Below are 18,453 nucleotides of genomic sequence, written 5' to 3' on the forward strand. Positions count from 1 at the left end.
AAGGACAGTGCTGCAGGACAGATGAACAGAAGAGCTGTTAAACCCCCCATGTGCTCCTCCACAGTTTTTGTAGCGCCGTAACAGAATAACGCCCGTACACAGACCGCAGCATAGAGACACGCGTGCCACAGAGCGGGTGTGCAAGCAAACCACTGCCTCACTCATTCTAAGGACAGCGCGCGCGCACACACACGCGCCCCTTTCTTCCTTCATTACCCTCCCTAGGACACGCTCAGAGCTCACACCTCTCACTCCCCAAGACCCTCACGCACAGCCAGGACTGCACCGCCAGAGTGCACATGCACCAGCCCAACACATCCCTGACACTGCACACGCATCCGCACACATGCTCACGCTCTCCACACGCACAGAGACACTGCACAGCGGACACACCCCTCACACAGCATGGTGGCCAGGACACACGTACACCTGATGGGCCCACAGCCCCAGGGGTGCTATAGGAGCTGGAGCCCTTCTCCGGATTGTATGGGGAAAGGCTAAGGGCAGAGGAGGAGCTGCTGTGGGGTAGAGCGGTGCGGCAACCTGGGAGTGCAGATGCCTGGCTTTTCTCTGCAGCTGCAGTGCTCTCCAGCCAGGCAAACCTGGGATGGGCCATGTTTGTCCCTGGGCCTCCGTCGGCCCTTGGCTGCTCCTTGTGGCGGCCCCCCCAGGGCTGTGCTCATGTCCTGGTGGGCGCACGGTGTCCCCACCACCCACCTCCTGCCTGCTGCCTGGAGGTGGACGTGCCTCATTTAGACCTTCCTCCTCTCTTGCCGCATGGCTGCGGTTGGTTTTTTTAGCGCTTTCTTGAATTAGGTTTTCAAAGCAGCACCTAGTAGCTTCTTGTAAACTACAGGCAGCTCACAGCTGCTTGACTGCCCTGTCAGCCTTTTTCAAATCCTGGGCTCCTTGAAGCCTGTCCATGCGCCTCCTCTGACCCGGGAACACAGCATCTCCCTGCCCTTCATCAAACACAGGAAGGGGCTTTGTGGATCCTCCCAGAGGAGCGGGTGATGGCCGTGTCCTTTCGGTCTGTTGCTGGGAGAAGCCTCTTCTTCGGTCGTCTTCCTTGTCCCAGTAACGCCTGATGCTCCAAACACTGCACTCTCCCTGCAAGTGCTGCCTCTTACTAAGCACCTGCTTCACTGGCAGACATTCGGCGTAGTAAAGAGGCAAAGGCTTTGGACCGCCTTGCTGCTGCAGGGACCAACAAATTGCCAAGGAGGTCCAGAAGCTGAGTACTCAGCCAGTACTGTTTTGCCCTGCCTGTGCGCTTAGTTGGCAGCTTTCCCTGGCCATGCAACTCATGAAGTGGTGCTGACCCTGATTTCCAGAAAAGTGCTTGTCAGTTTAAAAGAGAAGAACTGGTTTTCAGTGGGGAGTTGGAAGGGCGACGTTCTGCTGCTTTGGGGGACTGCCCGCTGGCTTTTCTGGTGCGGTGACCCTTCTGTCTCGTCTCGCTCTGAGAGCTCCGCGAGGTCCCTCTTGACCCTCCCTGTGTGGAATAGCTACAAGATGCTGCTGCAGAGACTACTGGACTCTGACAGCCAGGCAGGGGTTAGGCCAGAGCCCAGATGCCCTCGGGAGCAGAGCGCAAAGCCAGAAGCCCGTTGGCTCCCCCACGAGATGTGGTTTGGGACCAGTGTTCCCTGCTGCTGCTCTCCGTGTCCTTCTTGGCTGCCTTAGCCCCTCTCCAGCCTCCACTCCCATTGGCCCAGCATGGCTTTGGCTGCTCTGGGTCTGCCCTTACTCACGGTCCCTGTGGCAGTCGGGTGTCCTTCTTCTGCCTCCCCTCGCCCCCTCCCCCGGCTGTCTTCACTACAGGGGCTTTCTGATGCACTCAATGGCCTCACAGGGCTGCCACAGCAGCGACCTCACTGTCCCAGCCCTGGGTCGCCTGTGGCCTCCCTTTTCCTGCCTCTAGCCAGCTAAACCCTGCCGAGGGGCACTTTGCCCTGGCACTCCGTGCCCTGGTGAATGTTGCAAGCCTGGCACGCAATGGCTGCTCCTTGCTGGACGAGACAAAGAGGAAAGCACTTGAGGTGCCCGGTTAATGCTGAAGAGCCATGGTGATCGCAGGCAACAATGGTTGCTCGTGGGCTCCAGTCCGCCTCTCCAAGTGTGCTCCAGTGGCGCAATGGGCCAGCGCGCAGTACTATACAGCAGTGCTAAGCGGAGGGATGCTGAGGGTGTGAGTTCAAGCCTCACCTGGAGCATGGGCTTTTGATCATGCACTGCCTCCTCTTCCCTTGGGCGGTGCAGCTTTCTAGCAGCGACATCTGTCTCAAGCCAGACATCCCGGGACCTGCCAATACAGACACCTTGGAACACCAGAAGCGCTCGGGGCCGTTCCAGGCTTGACCTGGGCTCTGCCCGCATAGCACTCGGTTTGGGGCCCCGGAGGCAGAGCTGGGCTCTCCTCCCTTCTCTTCCGCAGAGGATCCAGACCCCACTCAGGGCGCAGATGCTAACATTTTCCTTTGCTCTTCAGCATTTGCCCTCCAGGCGGACACTCTCCCAGCACCAGCTGCCCAGCCTCACTGTGGCAGAGCCTTCCTAGCCAGCCTTTCCCCCTGCAGCCAGGCCAGGAGGAAGCACTCCTGGCTCTCTACACGCGAGCACTGCGGTGGAGCTGCAGGCAAAAGCTGCTGCCTCACAGCGCCTCTCACTCTGCAGCAGGCAAGGGAGAAAGGCAGCTCTGCCTTTCCAGGGAGGGTTTCTTTCCCACAGCCAGCTTACAGCTTGGCCGGAACAGGACTTAAGACTTCCAGCATGGTGGCATAACCTCAGAAAAGTCACACGCTCCCCCTGAAGAAAAAAAAAAAGCGACTTCTTTCTCCCAGGGAAGAGCTACTTGTGTTGGGGGTCTCTATGGCGTGGGATGGCAGTTGCGGGTGGGCTGGGGCTGCAGGGCAGTTTGTGTGTGGAGCTGAGAGTGCCCTGACTGCAACACGGAGAGCAAGGGCAAGGGAAAGGAAAGGTGAAAAGCTGGGCACTTTCCAGGCAGAGTCTCTCAGTTCTCAAGCTTGGCCTGGAGAACGGAGAAGCTTGACTGCTTTCCCAGAAGCAGGGGTAGCTGTCACGGCAGCCCCCCAGCAGAAGACACTGCACGATCACTAGAAACCAGGAAATCATTTTAGGCACGAGCCCACTGAATGTTTGGAACAGAGAGCACAGAAGAGCTTCCTAGGCCATGGCATCTTTGGAAACAAACCCCTTGGCCTACCCTTGCGGGTGCCTCCCGTGTCTTTTCCAACTCTCCTTTTCACCCGGCGGGCTTTGCAAAACCATTGCTGTGACTCGGATTCGGCCACAACGCAGAGTACTAACCACTATACGATCACAGCTGCCCATGTGATTGCCTTTCCTCCTCGGGCCATTTGTCCCTCCTGCCTCCTGCCCTCCTGCCTTCTGCCCTCCTGCGGAGCAGCCAGAGCTGTCAGGTGACGGCAGGCTAGCAGGGAGAAGTCAGAAAATGCGAGTCTGTGTCCTTGCAGAGCAGCACCCGAACAGCGCAAGCCCTCATGTGCCTCCCTGGGAGAGGGGAGGCAAACTCACGCTCTAGATTCACCTTTTCAGAAGTCTCAGTTCTTGGGGATGGCAAAGAACTGGACTGAAGGCAGTTACGGGGCATGTCCAGGGGCTGGCGATGAGGAAAGGACAACTCTGCAAAGAGCGGCCCCGCGTAGCCAGCTGGACAGAGGGTGGTGTAGGGGGGAAGGCAGGTGCATAGCACAGGGGATACGAACTGCTCCGTGCCCAGCCCTGGCTCTTTCTGCTCAAGTGTCCCCTCCACCACGCACCCTGGGGTGCAGTGTGAGCCTGTGGGCGCACCTCCACAAAGAGCGACGGTCCTTTCCCCACTTGCTCTGCTCCTGCTGCTGGGAGAGGTCCTGGCGAGAGGTTGCAGCTGCAGGAGTGCTGCGCTGGGTGGCGGAGGTGGCTCAGCAGAAGGGAGCTGCTCCTCGCCTGAGCTACGTTGCAGCCATGCCCGGCCCTGGCCGCCATGCACCTCGCTGACCCTGCCCTTCCCTGGCTGACCGGGCTCCAGAGCTTGGCCTCAGACCCGTCTCAGCACTTTGGACTTGGCTGGCAACCACTGCTCTGTGCCTGGCCCTCGTTCCTGACACTCAACCAGCTCTCCCTTCTTGCTCGGGTGCTGAGGGCCTGTGCCCTGCCAGGGAGGTCCCTGCCTCACTGGCCTTGCTATGTCCCTCGCAGCCTGCTTGCCTGCCCTCGGAAAGCAGCCCGCTCCCACTGCTGGCTGCCACCTGCAGCAAGAGCGTGCTCACGTTTCGCACTGTGCTGCAAGGACAGCCGGAAGGGGCATCGGTCCCCTGGCGAGAGGCAATCCAGACTTCCCCCAGCCCAACCCATGCACCAGGACAGGAGTGTTGCAGTCTGGTGGGTATAGGTGAGTGGTGCAAGGAGCTGGATTTTGGCTCCGGTTTCTTGGAGAGGTGGGTTTGAAGCCCGTGCTGTCGGGCTTTGTTGTCTCAGGCTGCTGTGATTTGTGCCCAGCTGTGATTTTCTGCTCAGGGACTTTCCAGGTGCAAACCTGTGTCCAGCAGTGACCAGCCTCCCCGCCGACCGCCACCTTGCACTCCCTGGGCCTTCCCGCTGCAGGGTGCCTGCTGCCCAGAGGCTCTGGTTGAGGGCCTCGTTCTCAGAAAGAAGGAGGAATGCCTGCAGAGTTGCCTGGGAAGGCTCGGGCTGCCACGGCAATTTGTCTTCCTGACCGGCTGTGGAGGGCTGTGGTTGGAGGGGTTGGTCCCCTGCAGGGCAGGGCTGGTGCCCACCGGTGGGTGCACAGGCAGGCTGGGCCTCTCCTCCCTGGTGGTCTAGTGGTCAGGATTCGGCACTCTCACTGCCGCGGCCTGGGTTCGATTCCCAGCCAGGGAAAGGCTTAGGGTTAGGGCTAACCCTATTGCCACAGCAAGCGAGGCCTTTCACCTGGGGGGCAGCGTGGAAGGAAGGGGACCCTATCAGACGCACAGGAGCTCTGAGCAGGCACGAGGAACAGGGCGTTTCCTCTGTTGCAACAACAGCCATCCTGGGCTTGCCTGTGCAGCCAGCTCCAGGGCAGCCCTGTCTTCTGCCAAATCCCCTTGCAGAATACCCTTTCCTTAGGGCTCCTGGGAGGCGCTGGGTGACAGAGAAAAGGTCTCTGGGTCTGCGGGACGTGACTCACCTGCCGCAGGAGCTGCCTTGTCTTTCAGTCCTAAGATCCCTGCACTACCCAGTCCCACAGAGGCAGGAGCAGGCGACTCTGCAGTGAAGCTTTGCTCTGCACATGCCAATGAGAGACCCTTCCCATGCTTCCTGGTGCAGACGGGGCCAGAAGGCCCAGGGAGGAGCTGAAATGGGCTCCTGGGCCCATGGGCAGGGTGTGTGGAGCATTGCTGGTCAGGGCCACTGAGGCCCTCAGGGCCCTGACAGCACCCAGGTGTCGCGTCCTGCTGCTACGCCACAGGGGACTCGCAATAACAACCAGTGCTTAGGCCCTGCTGATAGTCACAGCCTGAGCCAGCCCTTGGTTCTGTTACGTCCTGGACAACTCCGGTCACTTTGAAAGAAGCCCTGGAAACAAGCCCACCTGCCCCCCACACTCAGCCATGGCACAGGTGTTCCTCAGTGCAGCGAGATGTTGGTGCACAAGGGGTGGCGCTTAACGCTCCCAGACCCGATTTTGCATTCGCACGGCCTTTGGCACGGTTTGGAGACGGTCCTGGCGGACTCTTGGACAGTGCCCGGGGGGAAAGGAAGTAGCCGTTGCTGAGAGCACAGCTCACCGAGGCAGCACACAGGTGCAGCAGTTTGAGCCAAAGGAGGCTGTGACCTCTCGCAAGCTCTAACAGGCTCCAGCGAGCTCTGTCAGCCATTCCTGAGCACAGGGCGCTTGGAGCTCTAGTTCCACCTAGAGTCGTGATGAGGGAAGGTCAAGCAGCCGTCCAGCAGGTGCCAGCGAGAGACCTGTACCACAAGCGCTGGGCCCAGTACAAGAAAGACATGGCCATGCCGGAGCGAGTCCAGCAAAAGGCCTCCGAGAGGCTTGAGGGATTGAAGCATCCGTCACACGAGCAGAGGCTGAGAGAGCTGGGATTGTTTAGGCGGGAGACGCAAAGGCCCAGAGGGGCTCTTGTCGGTGTGTCTAAATACGCGATGGGGGGAGTAAAGAAGACGGAGCCAGACTCCAGAGCCCAGGCAGACTCCAGACTCCAGAACCCAGAGAGGCTGTGGTATACCTAACCAGCACCAGCCCTTGCTTTGCCGAGGCTCCTCTTTATTCCTTCCTTCCTTTATCCCTTCCTTCCTTCCTTCAGGGCAGAGCTCAGCACAGCCCCTGCGGCCAGCAATGGCAGCGCAGCGTCCCCATCTGGGGCCACCACACTGGTGAGCTCCCCCTCCCCGCCCCCGCCATGGCTCTCGCTGCGCCACGGCGTGGGGTGGGGGCAGCACCCCAAAACAGCCAGCGCAGCTGCCCTTGGCTGAGGTGGGCAAAGCCTGGCAGGGTCTGGGGGAGGGTGTCGCGGGAGGCCTGGCAGCCTCTTGGTGACGCGGGCTGGGGTCACAGTGGGACATGCCGCATCACAGCCACAGCTCCCCTCCCGCCACGGGGCCCCTCCCTGCACTTCCCTGCGAGGCCTGGGCAAGCCCAGCTTTCGGGTGCTGCTCTCGCCACCGCTCTTCTCTGGAGGAGCTGCTTTGCAGCGCAACGAGAGGGCGAAGGCAGGCCACGCAACACTGCTGGAGCCTGCCTGGGGAAGTGCAAAGGAGGAGGAGGAGAAGTTTCCTCCTCACTCTCCTGCTACAGGGCCTCATTGAGCGTGAGGGGGCGCAAAGATGGAGAACCTGTGGCCAGACGTGTTCCCAACGCTCAGGAATCTCAGCCGCTACGGTAAGGCTTGCAGGAGGTATTTCCTGACTGCTGTAGAGCATATCAGCTAGGAGAAGAGCTATGGAAAGGCTGGGCTCTGTGGGGCAGGGCTGGACAGGGCTAGTGGGTGCCACGAGAGACCAGTCTGCACGTCCCTTGGTGGCCCAGCGGTGAGTTTGGCAGCCGGGACTCCTGCAGGGGAGACACCTGGGGCTGCCCTGAGCCTGGGCGACTCCTGTGGGCACGGCACCGTCCTCTCACTGGCGTGGAAAGCTAGTCCCCGTTTCCCTAGCGGGCGGGTATGCCTTTCAGGCATGCCCACCTGAAAGGACAGGAGCCTCGCTTAGAAGTGGGCAGAGGTGTCCTCGCAGCTCAGCTCTGCAGCTCCCGCCACGTGGAGCGCCTTGCGTGTTCGGAATTGGGGTGGCGGTATGTTTCGTCTCACCTGCACCGGTCACCTCCTTGGTGAGCAGGGTGCTGAATGGTTGTGCGCTTGCTGACTTGGATTTTTCCCTTGCTTTCCAGAGATTGTTACCATTTGGGACAGCGTCTCTGAATACATTCTAGAGCACTTGGCAGAGAACAAGGTGGGTCTTGTGGCTCGGTCCTCCCCTCCTGAAACGCTGACGGTTTGCCTTGTCCTGACACCCCTGTGCCACGGCGTGCCGTTGCTTCCCTCCCCTGAAAAGAGAAAGAGCACCCCCGCAGGACACTGTCCTGGACAAATGTGCCACAGAGCAGCTTCTCTGGCACCGGCGGTAACAACGGAAGTCCCGATAAAGCAGAAGAGAGTGCTGGGCACTTTCTGGGCCTTCTCCCTTCTCCAGTGCCAGCATGGAAAAACCAAAGCCTGGCCCCTGTTCCAGGGTTGGTCCCTGCCGTTGGAAACCCCTCCGACTGTAGGTAGGGGAGGAATGTTGGCTCTGCTGTTGCTTTCCCAAAGAGATTTGGGGGGCGAGCAGAGGAGCAAGAGGGAAGAAAGGTCTGGAGTGTGTGCTTTCCCTAGTGCCCCATCTTGCCCTTTGCATGCTAGGGGTGGGCAGGGCCCAGGGCAGCATCCCCCACGCTCGGGCAAGCCCTCGGTCCGTTTTTCGTCTCCAGGCTGCTTATGCTTGTTCCTTCTCTCCCGCTGCTGCTCTCAGGGTGTCAAGGTATTAGGAGTGGGGATATTCTATGTCCTTAAACACTACGAGTGCTCCGTGAACGGTGAGCTTTCGATTGTTCGGAGACCCATGTTCCGTATATCGGAGGTTGTTGCCAAGGAATACCAGGCCAGGTGCGCTCAAGAAGATGTTCCTGGTAAGAAGACACGTTAAAACCTTTGCCTGCCCTTGCGCCGAGCTTGAGGCGCATGCAAACTGCTCTGAAGACATGACTGAATGCCTCCAGCTGGCCTGAGAACAACTTCAGCTTGTTCAAGCTGCAGAGGCCAGCCAGGAGCAACTGCTCAGAAAGGCTCCCTGGGTGTCCTTTCCTGGTAATATGCCTTCAGCCGGGTGCGTGGGAGGGATAGGACGCTGGCCCCAAAAGCGGAGACATTTGCTGACTACGAGGCGGTGGGGGTGGGGGTGGGGGTCGGGGTGGGGGTGCGGGGGGGGTAGAAGAACCCTGTGGGCTGCTGTGCCGTCCTTGCACTTTGCTTCTTCCTTGCGTCTACTGACATGGCATAGGCTTAGCCAGAGGGCACTGGCTGCGGGCACAGTCACAATGGCCTGGCACCACGCACTTTCTCATGGGACCTGCACCCGTCTGCCCTACTTGTCCTGCCCTCCGGTAACGTGGTCCTACCAAATGGTTAGTTTCCCTTTTTTATTCCTGCACTGGCAAAATCACTGCTGCCCCCTGAGCACCTCAGTTTGCAGGCTGCTCTGACTCTTCCCGGAAGGGACTCCATAAACCGCTCCTAGGCGCTGTAGCAGAGGATTCAAGAGCCTGCTCTGAGGCAGCGCTGTCTTGCCAGAAAGTGTTGTCACCTTGTGATTGGAGCCCGCTGCCCTGCTGCAGAGGTGACTTTGTTCCTCCTTTGCTGCTGTCTAGGTGACGTAAGAATCGTCCCTCTGAGGTACGAGGATCTATCCGTGTGTGCCCACATGCCTTTTACAACGGTGCAGTGCTGCATACAGGAGACCGTGATGGCGTTCTTTCGGGCCATCTCAAAAAGACAGGCCGTGGACTTTGTCTTCAAGGCCATTGGCATTCTCTCCGTACGAGACCAGGAAGTGACCATGAGATTTTACGATGACTTCCTCCTCACCGTGGATGGCACTGGAAAGCTGCTAGCAGCTCTGCTCGGGGTAAGTCGAGCACTTCCCCGTGCTACGCCTACTTCTTCTGGACACCTGTCAAAGGACGACTGAACTGATCTCTGTTGGCCTGCCAGGACCTTCCCGGCCAGCGGGGCAGCCACGGTCTCCAGCCACGCCAACTCTCTCTAGCGTCCGTCTCTCGTACGCAGTGGTCTGGGCGACAGAGGCGAACGTAGGACGAGCTGCCCCGCGTTAGGCCAAGGCTCTGGCTGGCCCAGCATCCCACTCTCTGTGCTAGAAATGATAATGGCGAGGCTTTTACGGGCTCAAAAGTAGGCAGTTTCTGGGGAAAGAGTCTACGACGCAGGCAGGTATCTGTGGCGCTTCCCCTCGCAGAAAGCCATGGTTGAGTGCTGGGCCGTCTGCACTGACCAGCCCTTCCCAGTGTCCCTGGCGTCCCACTGCCATGAACGGCTCTTTTCTGCCCCAGGCCTGCATTCACGCTCTGCTTGGGATGGTCACCCTGTCCCAGCCTGTCTCCTCATCCCAGCCCAATGCCCTTCCCCAGCTCTCTCGTGTGGCACTCCCGGTTCTTACCCACTGGGCAAAGGCAAAGCAAGGGCTGGGTCTCTCTCGCTCCTCTTCCATGCTATGGATGCAACCACCCAAATCCTTGGAGAGCCTGTGAGGCTAACACCAGGTCCGAGCCAGGTGTTCTCTTTCCAGGAAGGCTCATAGCAAGCCAACCGGCAAAACCCGGCCCGCAGAGACCCTGGCTAATCGAATGCCTTCTCCTGTGCCTGACTTCTCCACTAACAGAGAAGGCGCGTCCTCGTTGACTGTCTTGACTCTTGCCCTTGCAAAACACCTGGCAGTGAGGTCCCTCAGTCTCAGCTCTGAGCTGTGCATCTTCTGCTTTCCTAGTTGAGGGCTAGCATTTGGAGAGAAAACTTTGTTTCAGGGTGTCCCCGTGGCAGCATCTGCCCTGAGCACAAGAAAGATTTGCTGCCTTTAGGAGCAAGGCAGTCATGTCGCCGGAACGCTCTCACGTACCTCTGTCTCTGTTTCAGGCCCCAGGGACGAGACCCCTGGTGGTTTCAGGAAGAGGAAGTGTGGCTTTTCGCATGGGTCCCGGCAGTGTCTTCATGTTACCACAGTACGTTTGTGGAGTAGGTCTCAGCTCCTGCTTGGTGAATAGGAGGAGGGGAGGCGAGATGGTCTCCAGGGGCAGCAAGGAGGCCTGGAGTACACTTTCTCCGCGTTAGGATAGGGAAGCCCTGGCCCAGACTGGTGGGGCCTCTCGTGTGCGCACACGCCGCAGAGGTCTGGCCTGTGCCTCTCCGGTTCCTCAGAATGAGAGTTCTCAAGGATGTTGCGTACTCTGCTTTGGAAAGCTATGGCCTTGGCAGGCCTTCTCAAAGCTCTCTGGCAACGGACTGTGAATGCGAGCGGCAAAGGGAGCGTGGTGCCTTTTCTGCAGCCTGGCGTCTTCTCCTTTCCAGATTTGATTTGACGCTTCCGGCTGAAAAACAAGAGGCGGAATCTCCCTCCCAGGGATCCCTGAAGTGCACTGAAGAAGAAGGGCAGATGGACAGAACAGGTCATGTCACAGCTGACTTGTGAGAGAGAAGGGAGTGTGCATGCGTGCGTGTGTTCATGCGTGTGTTCCCTTTGTCCTCAGCAGTAGGTGGTTGGAGCCCTGGTCAAGATGCGGTGCCTGGGAGAGTAGACTGCCTCTTTGTGCCTCTATTTACCCCTCGCAGCAAATCTCAAGTGACTCTGGATGGCAGGAGGTCTCAGGGTGGCCCAACAGCAACAAATGCAGCTGGTGCCGCTGAAGGGCAGTTTTGCCCCGGGGCGCTGCGCCCTGGTGGATAGCGCAAGCTCCTCTTTCACTTTAGGACGTTTGGCGGCGAGGTGTCTATGCTGGAGGGGAAGGGAGGGGGGGTCTACCTCTCTGACGGATCCCGGGCACGTGAATGTGGGGAGAAAGATTGCCTGGAGATGACTGTCAACAGGCTGCTAGCGTGTGCCAAGGACGTCCTAGGGAGCAAGACCTCTTGGAGAGCGTGGCTCCAAGGGGATCAGCCTGTTTGATCCGATGCTGGAGCACATCTGCCTGTCCCAAGTGCTCACAAAGACGCTTGCTGAAGAGCCTTCTCCTTTCCTACTTCCAGGGAGTGCTCCCGTTGCGTGCCTCCTCTCTCAAGAAAGGCCTGTGCCACCCGCGTTATCTGGCGCCGGCCGTAAAAAGCAGAAGGGGCGGAAGAGCAAAGGAAGCAAGTCGTCGGCCAGGTGAGGCTCTTGGAGAAAAGGGCTGAGGGTGCCCTTGTGCTCTTGGAGTTCTTCGAAGGGGTTGCTTCTTCCGTACACTCTGTCAGTGTGACATCTGAAGGGCGGCCAACAAGTCTTTGCATGACTTGGTCTTCCTAGATTGACGGCAAGCCTGTCGCAGGTTTCTGCGAGCCTCTGGTGTCAAGCTTCTCTCTGGTGCCTTTCTTGTTTCCAGGACGGAGACTGAGATGTCGCCTGTGAGACCAGCCTCTTCCTCCAGAGGGTCTCGGAAGGCCGCCAAAGGCCGGGAGGCAAAGGACAGAGCGCGTAACAAGCAGACTGAGGGAAAAGGTAATGTCACAGCTGACTGGTGAGAGAGGTGTGTTTGTTTTCCTTTTGGCCTCCGCAGCACGGGGCTGGAGCCAAGCTGAAAAGGCGATGCCCGGCGGAGTAGGCTGCTTCTCTTGTGCCTCTGTTTACTCATCACGGCAGATCTCAGGGGACTCCTCCTGGAAGGGGCTCTCCGGGCAGTCCTGCAGCACCAACTGCAGCAGCTGCCACTGCTGAGGGGCACTTGGCCCTGGGACTCCATGCCCTGGTGTGTCTTGCAAGCTGCTCCTTAGTTGCAGGAGTCTGTCTGTGCAGCAGCATTTAGGAATTTAGGAAGATCCCTCCGCGCTCTGCGCGGGATCAAAATCCTGCCTTGAGCTGCCAGTGGCGGAGGGGGTCTACCTTTCCCAGGGAAGCAGCGCGCTGGAAAGTGGGGAGGAAGACCACGTGGAGATGAGTGGCGACAGGCTGCGAAGCTGTGCCAAAACGTGGCTTCCTTGTGGAGGCTGGTAATTGCAGGCCTTGTGCTGTGCATCTCCCTAAGCATGTCTTTGGGCTGGATGCGCCAGAAGAGCACGTCTGTGCATGTGAGCGCCTTAGAGATGTGCAGGAATCTGTTCCCCTTCTCGTGTGGAACTATGCCCTCCAGCCTGCAGCTGCCCCAAAGGAGAGGGTACCATGAGGTCACCAGCACCTCCCAGCCAAGCCCCGCTTTTTAAGCCTATGGGCTAGAGAAAGCAGGAGAACAGCCACAGTACTCCAGGGCAGAAGGGTGCCCTGCAGAAGTGAAGAGCTGGACAGGATTCTGTGTCAGCAAGGGCCTAAGACCTGCTCGGGAGCAGAGCTCCGAGGCAATCGGGCTCTTTGATCCAAAGCTGGAGCACAGCTGCCTGTCCTTCTTGTTCAAACGCTCACAGAGATGCTTGCTGAAGAGTCTCCGCCCTTCCTACTTCCAGGGAGTCCTCCTGCTGAGCGCCTCCTTTCTCGAGAAAGGCTTTCTCCGCCCACGCTATCTGGGGCCAGCTCAAAGGGAGGGAAAGAATGGAAAACCCGGGCAAACAAGCCAGCTGCCAGGTGAGGCTCTTGGAGCAAAGCATGCCGGTGACCGTGTGCTTTTGGCATTCTGGGAAGGAGTTGTTTCCGTCGCACACGCCGTCGGTATGAACTCTGAAAGGTTGTCAACTCGTGTCACAACGACCGATGTCGATGCAAGAGGTGTTGCAGCAGCTGAGAAGTTGCAGCAAAGCTGTTCTGCTTTGCTAGACATTTCAAGGGACCTCATTTGGTTGCAGCGTAGATGAGAGCACTTCCCAGAGGAACGTGAAAGTCAGACCATCCTCCCCCACCAACAGAGAGCGGTGTCCGTTTTCCCTGGTTTTTAGGTTGGATTCAATTCACTAGAAGCCTCCCCTTTTCCCATTTCACCCCAAAACAGAGTCTTTCTGACCACCTCACGGCCTTTAGTGCCCCTAGCAGGAGGCGGCTAGCGGGCTCTGCAGGCTCCGGGCGTGGCAAATGGCACTGGTTTTCTCCTCGTGCCATCCAGAGAGGGCCCACACCTGGGCATCCAGAGCTTTCCTTAGGGCCTGTAGGGCCCTCACTCTTGACGGGATCACAAGGGCTCAAATACACCAAATGCTCCAGCAGCACTGTCTTGTGCTGCAGAGGCTGGCACGCCGCTGCTTGTGAGCACAAGATGGAGAACGGTCTCATCCGGGACTCCGATAACCTCACCCGGCTTGTGTGTTTTCAGCCTGCTGCAAACAGTTCGGGAGAGCTCCTCTGAGGTGGACGAGGACAGCAAGCAGCAAGAACCTCGTCAAGCCAGACCTCGGACTGCAATTCCTGTTTGCAGGCAGCCAAACAGGGCAGAACAGGTAAGCCGAGGAGCGGAGCCGTGGAGGTCTCCAAGTCCGAGTGGTACTGCTGCCCCCCAAAGAGCAGGCCAGGTGGCCATGGTCTTTCAAGCTTGCCTGCCCATGCCTGGCAGGGAGAAGCTGCTGCAAAAAGCCAAAGGGGAGGAGCAGCAATGTGCTGTGGTGGGGGCATGGCTGGGTCGCCCCCTCCCTTGAACTTGCGGGGAAGAAGGCCAACCACAGGCGGGGCTGTGTTTGCAAGAGTGTAGCCAGCCGAGTGAAGGACGCCACGAGTCCTCTCTCTTCAGCCCTTGGGAGACCTCACCTGGAGCCAGCCCTAGGTCCAGGGTGGGGCTCGACCATGCAAGAGAGGCTCTGGAATGCTGGAGCAAATCCAGCGGAGGCTCCCAAGCTGGTCAGCGGGCTGGAGAACCTGGTGTCCAAGGGAGAGGTGGAGAGGACTGTGTTTGTTCAGCCCATAGAAGAGAAGGCTCAAGGGTCCATCTCCTTGCTGTCTGCAGCTACCCGGGGGAAAGGCTAGAGGTAACTTAGCCAGCTCTTCTCAGAGGCGCACAGTGACAGGGTGAGAGGCACAAGACGTAGAGTTGCAAAAAGGCAGATTCCGGCTAGCTGTTGGGAGGCGTGTTTCCACCATGAGGGTGGTCAAAGTTTGGAACAGGGCCCAGAGAGGCTGTGGGACTTCTACCCTTGGAGTTATTCAACCCTCAGGTGGACACAGCCCGGGCAGCCTGCTCTAACTGGCCCCGCTTGGAGCGGGGCCTTGGACGAGAGTTCTCCAGAGGTCCCCTCCAACCGACCCCGTTCAGTGGTTCCGTGCTGGGGTCTGACTGGTGGAACCCCACGGGAGCGTTTGATTTCACGGTTGCAGCGCTGAAAAACGGTCATTCCTTGCCCTCATTCACCCTGTCACGAGCGATGTCAGCAAGAGAGAATGGAGCCAGCAAGCAACGGTGGTGAATCCCGGCCAGGGTCCCTGCCTGCGGCAGTGCTTGGCATGGGGGTTTCTGAGGCCAGAGCAGAGCAAGTGTGCGGGAGGACGCACAGGCCCCGCAGTTGCTGGCTTCTCCAGGGCTGAGAGGTGAGAGCGCCTGAGGGAGGTCAGAAGCAGCCTCAAATTTGTCCTCTGGCCCCAATGCAGGCTTGGCGGCATCAGGAAACGCTGCCCGAGGTTCAGCCACACTCACCAGTGCCGTGGCTTGGGAAAGAGGAGAGCGCTGCTGCCTTCCTGCCCCGAGCTGAGGAGAAGAAGAGGAAGCCAGAGAGGCTGCCGCGGCTGCGCAAAGAGTAAGTGCGCGCCAGGCCCAGCCCCGGCCTGGAAAACTGGAGTGGCAGCACCTGTCCGAGGTGTGAGGAAGCCCATCTTGGGAGCCATGGGGCTGGGTATGGCGTCCCCTGATTTCTCCTGGCATGGCAATGACCTGGGCTGGACCCTGGTGCCAGGCAGCCCCAAGCTGCATTGCCACTTGAAGGCTGTGGGTACCACCAGCGGGAGCGTGCGTGCAGGGGCTGGTCGAGGGGAGAGGCAGGAGGGCCTCAGCCAGAAGGGGAGAGGGAACTTTCCCTGCTCTTGCAGGCAGCTTTCTGTACGAGCAAGCCACACCCTGCAACTCTTGGAGACTTACCAAGTGCGTCGGGAAGAGTGGAAGCAGAGGGTAGAGCTGAATCGGCAGCGGAATTCCCAAGAGAAGCACTTCCTCTGGTAAATTTCTCCAGCTGGGGGTGCTGTTTCCCCTTCCCCTGCACTGGCCTTCCCTCCACATCCAGGAGCACCCAAGGGGAGGGGAGGGGAAGGGGGTCCGGTCTTTCCCTGGCACCCCTCGTGGGAGAGCAACAGGCTTTGCAGGCTGTGGCCTGGGAGCAGGCACCCTTCCAGCCCAGGGGCAGGGGTTGGGCACTCAGCGGTGGGCTTTCCCTGTGGGACCAGAAAGTTGTGGCTGCCGACGATGAAAGGATTCCTCCAGCGTTTTGGCTCTCCCTTTTCAAACCGCACGCTCCATCCTTGTCTCCCCAAGGCTCCACACCCGGACACCTTGCCCTGTGGGGATCGAGGCCGGCTTGGTGCAAAGTCCCATCCCCGCCTGACTCCTCCGCAGGCTGATTACCGGCACGTGGCACCTTGTCATGTCCTTGCCTTGGACACTAGGGCCCCTGTCCCGTTCCAGAAAGCATAGAGATGCCAGCAGAAGCAGACCCCAGAAGAACCGCCCTGCCCTAGGCCTGCAGCGTTTCCGTGCCCTTCTCCCTGTGCCTAAAACCAAACGGTTCCTTTTTAATGCCCTAGCACTGGGCAGCAGATGGCTCTGCGGGATCAAAGGGAGAGATACCAGGACTTGCTGGCTGCGCAGAAGACGTGTGAACATTGCTGGAAAGTCTGGAAGCGTGGTCCTGAGCCATCTTGCTAGCTGCGGAAGCCTGCCTGGGCCTGAAGAGCGACCAATCCCAAGGCACTGCAGCTCCAGGGCCAAGTGGAGGCCTGTCAGCGTGGGAGCTCCCTCGGCTGCTGTCAGCGTTGTCTCCATTGCGGCCATGGAGCTCTTAGCAAAGGGGATGTTGAAATCCACCTACAAGGGCCAAAGGAAAAAAAAAGTGGCGTGTACTTGTTCACGGCTGGAGTAACCAGCCTGTGCCTCACAAAGGACAGTGCTGCAGGACAGATGAACAGAAGAGCTGTTAAACCCCCCATGTGCTCCTCCACAGTTTTTGTAGCGCCGTAACAGAATAACGCCCGTACACAGACCGCAGCATAGAGACACGCGTGCCACAGAGCGGGTGTGCAAGCAAACCACTGCCTCACTCATTCTAAGGACAGCGCGCGCGCACACACACGCGCCCCTTTCTTCCTTCATTACCCTCCCTAGGACACGCTCAGAGCTCACACCTCTCACTCCCCAAGACCCTCACGCACAGCCAGGACTGCACCGCCAGAGTGCACATGCACCAGCCCAACACATCCCTGACACTGCACACGCATCCGCACACATGCTCACGCTCTCCACACGCACAGAGACACTGCACAGCGGACACACCCCTCACACAGCATGGTGGCCAGGACACACGTACACCTGATGGGCCCACAGCCCCAGGGGTGCTATAGGAGCTGGAGCCCTTCTCCGGATTGTATGGGGAAAGGCTAAGGGCAGAGGAGGAGCTGCTGTGGGGTAGAGCGGTGCGGCAACCTGGGAGTGCAGATGCCTGGCTTTTCTCTGCAGCTGCAGTGCTCTCCAGCCAGGCAAACCTGGGATGGGCCATGTTTGTCCCTGGGCCTCCGTCGGCCCTTGGCTGCTCCTTGTGGCGGCCCCCCCAGGGCTGTGCTCATGTCCTGGTGGGCGCACGGTGTCCCCACCACCCACCTCCTGCCTGCTGCCTGGAGGTGGACGTGCCTCATTTAGACCTTCCTCCTCTCTTGCCGCATGGCTGCGGTTGGTTTTTTTAGCGCTTTCTTGAATTAGGTTTTCAAAGCAGCACCTAGTAGCTTCTTGTAAACTACAGGCAGCTCACAGCTGCTTGACTGCCCTGTCAGCCTTTTTCAAATCCTGGGCTCCTTGAAGCCTGTCCATGCGCCTCCTCTGACCCGGGAACACAGCATCTCCCTGCCCTTCATCAAACACAGGAAGGGGCTTTGTGGATCCTCCCAGAGGAGCGGGTGATGGCCGTGTCCTTTCGGTCTGTTGCTGGGAGAAGCCTCTTCTTCGGTCGTCTTCCTTGTCCCAGTAACGCCTGATGCTCCAAACACTGCACTCTCCCTGCAAGTGCTGCCTCTTACTAAGCACCTGCTTCACTGGCAGACATTCGGCGTAGTAAAGAGGCAAAGGCTTTGGACCGCCTTGCTGCTGCAGGGACCAACAAATTGCCAAGGAGGTCCAGAAGCTGAGTACTCAGCCAGTACTGTTTTGCCCTGCCTGTGCGCTTAGTTGGCAGCTTTCCCTGGCCATGCAACTCATGAAGTGGTGCTGACCCTGATTTCCAGAAAAGTGCTTGTCAGTTTAAAAGAGAAGAACTGGTTTTCAGTGGGGAGTTGGAAGGGCGACGTTCTGCTGCTTTGGGGGACTGCCCGCTGGCTTTTCTGGTGCGGTGACCCTTCTGTCTCGTCTCGCTCTGAGAGCTCCGCGAGGTCCCTCTTGACCCTCCCTGTGTGGAATAGCTACAAGATGCTGCTGCAGAGACTACTGGACTCTGACAGCCAGGCAGGGGTTAGGCCAGAGCCCAGATGCCCTCGGGAGCAGAGCGCAAAGCCAGAAGCCCGTTGGCTCCCCCACGAGATGTGGTTTGGGACCAGTGTTCCCTGCTGCTGCTCTCCGTGTCCTTCTTGGCTGCCTTAGCCCCTCTCCAGCCTCCACTCCCATTGGCCCAGCATGGCTTTGGCTGCTCTGGGTCTGCCCTTACTCACGGTCCCTGTGGCAGTCGGGTGTCCTTCTTCTGCCTCCCCTCGCCCCCTCCCCCGGCTGTCTTCACTACAGGGGCTTTCTGATGCACTCAATGGCCTCACAGGGCTGCCACAGCAGCGACCTCACTGTCCCAGCCCTGGGTCGCCTGTGGCCTCCCTTTTCCTGCCTCTAGCCAGCTAAACCCTGCCGAGGGGCACTTTGCCCTGGCACTCCGTGCCCTGGTGAATGTTGCAAGCCTGGCACGCAATGGCTGCTCCTTGCTGGACGAGACAAAGAGGAAAGCACTTGAGGTGCCCGGTTAATGCTGAAGAGCCATGGTGATCGCAGGCAACAATGGTTGCTCGTGGGCTCCAGTCCGCCTCTCCAAGTGTGCTCCAGTGGCGCAATGGGCCAGCGCGCAGTACTATACAGCAGTGCTAAGCGGAGGGATGCTGAGGGTGTGAGTTCAAGCCTCACCTGGAGCA

General features: G+C 59.1%; 2 non-coding genes across 2 annotated transcripts; both read left to right on the forward strand.

Annotated features, from left to right (window-relative positions):
- Window positions 1-2,123: 2,123 nt before the first annotated feature.
- TRNAY-AUA (transfer RNA tyrosine (anticodon AUA)) lies at window positions 2,124-2,216 on the forward strand. The gene is given in 2 exon segments: window positions 2,124-2,161; window positions 2,181-2,216. It is a non-coding gene; the product is annotated as a tRNA-Tyr (tRNA).
- A 16,144-nt stretch (window positions 2,217-18,360) lies between these two features.
- On the forward strand, window positions 18,361-18,453 carry TRNAY-AUA (transfer RNA tyrosine (anticodon AUA)). Its single transcript is given in 2 exon segments — window positions 18,361-18,398; window positions 18,418-18,453. It is a non-coding gene; the product is annotated as a tRNA-Tyr (tRNA).

The sequence above is a fragment of the Struthio camelus genome, chromosome 10 (genome assembly GCF_040807025.1).
Source record: "Struthio camelus isolate bStrCam1 chromosome 10, bStrCam1.hap1, whole genome shotgun sequence".
NCBI lineage: Eukaryota > Metazoa > Chordata > Aves > Struthioniformes > Struthionidae > Struthio > Struthio camelus.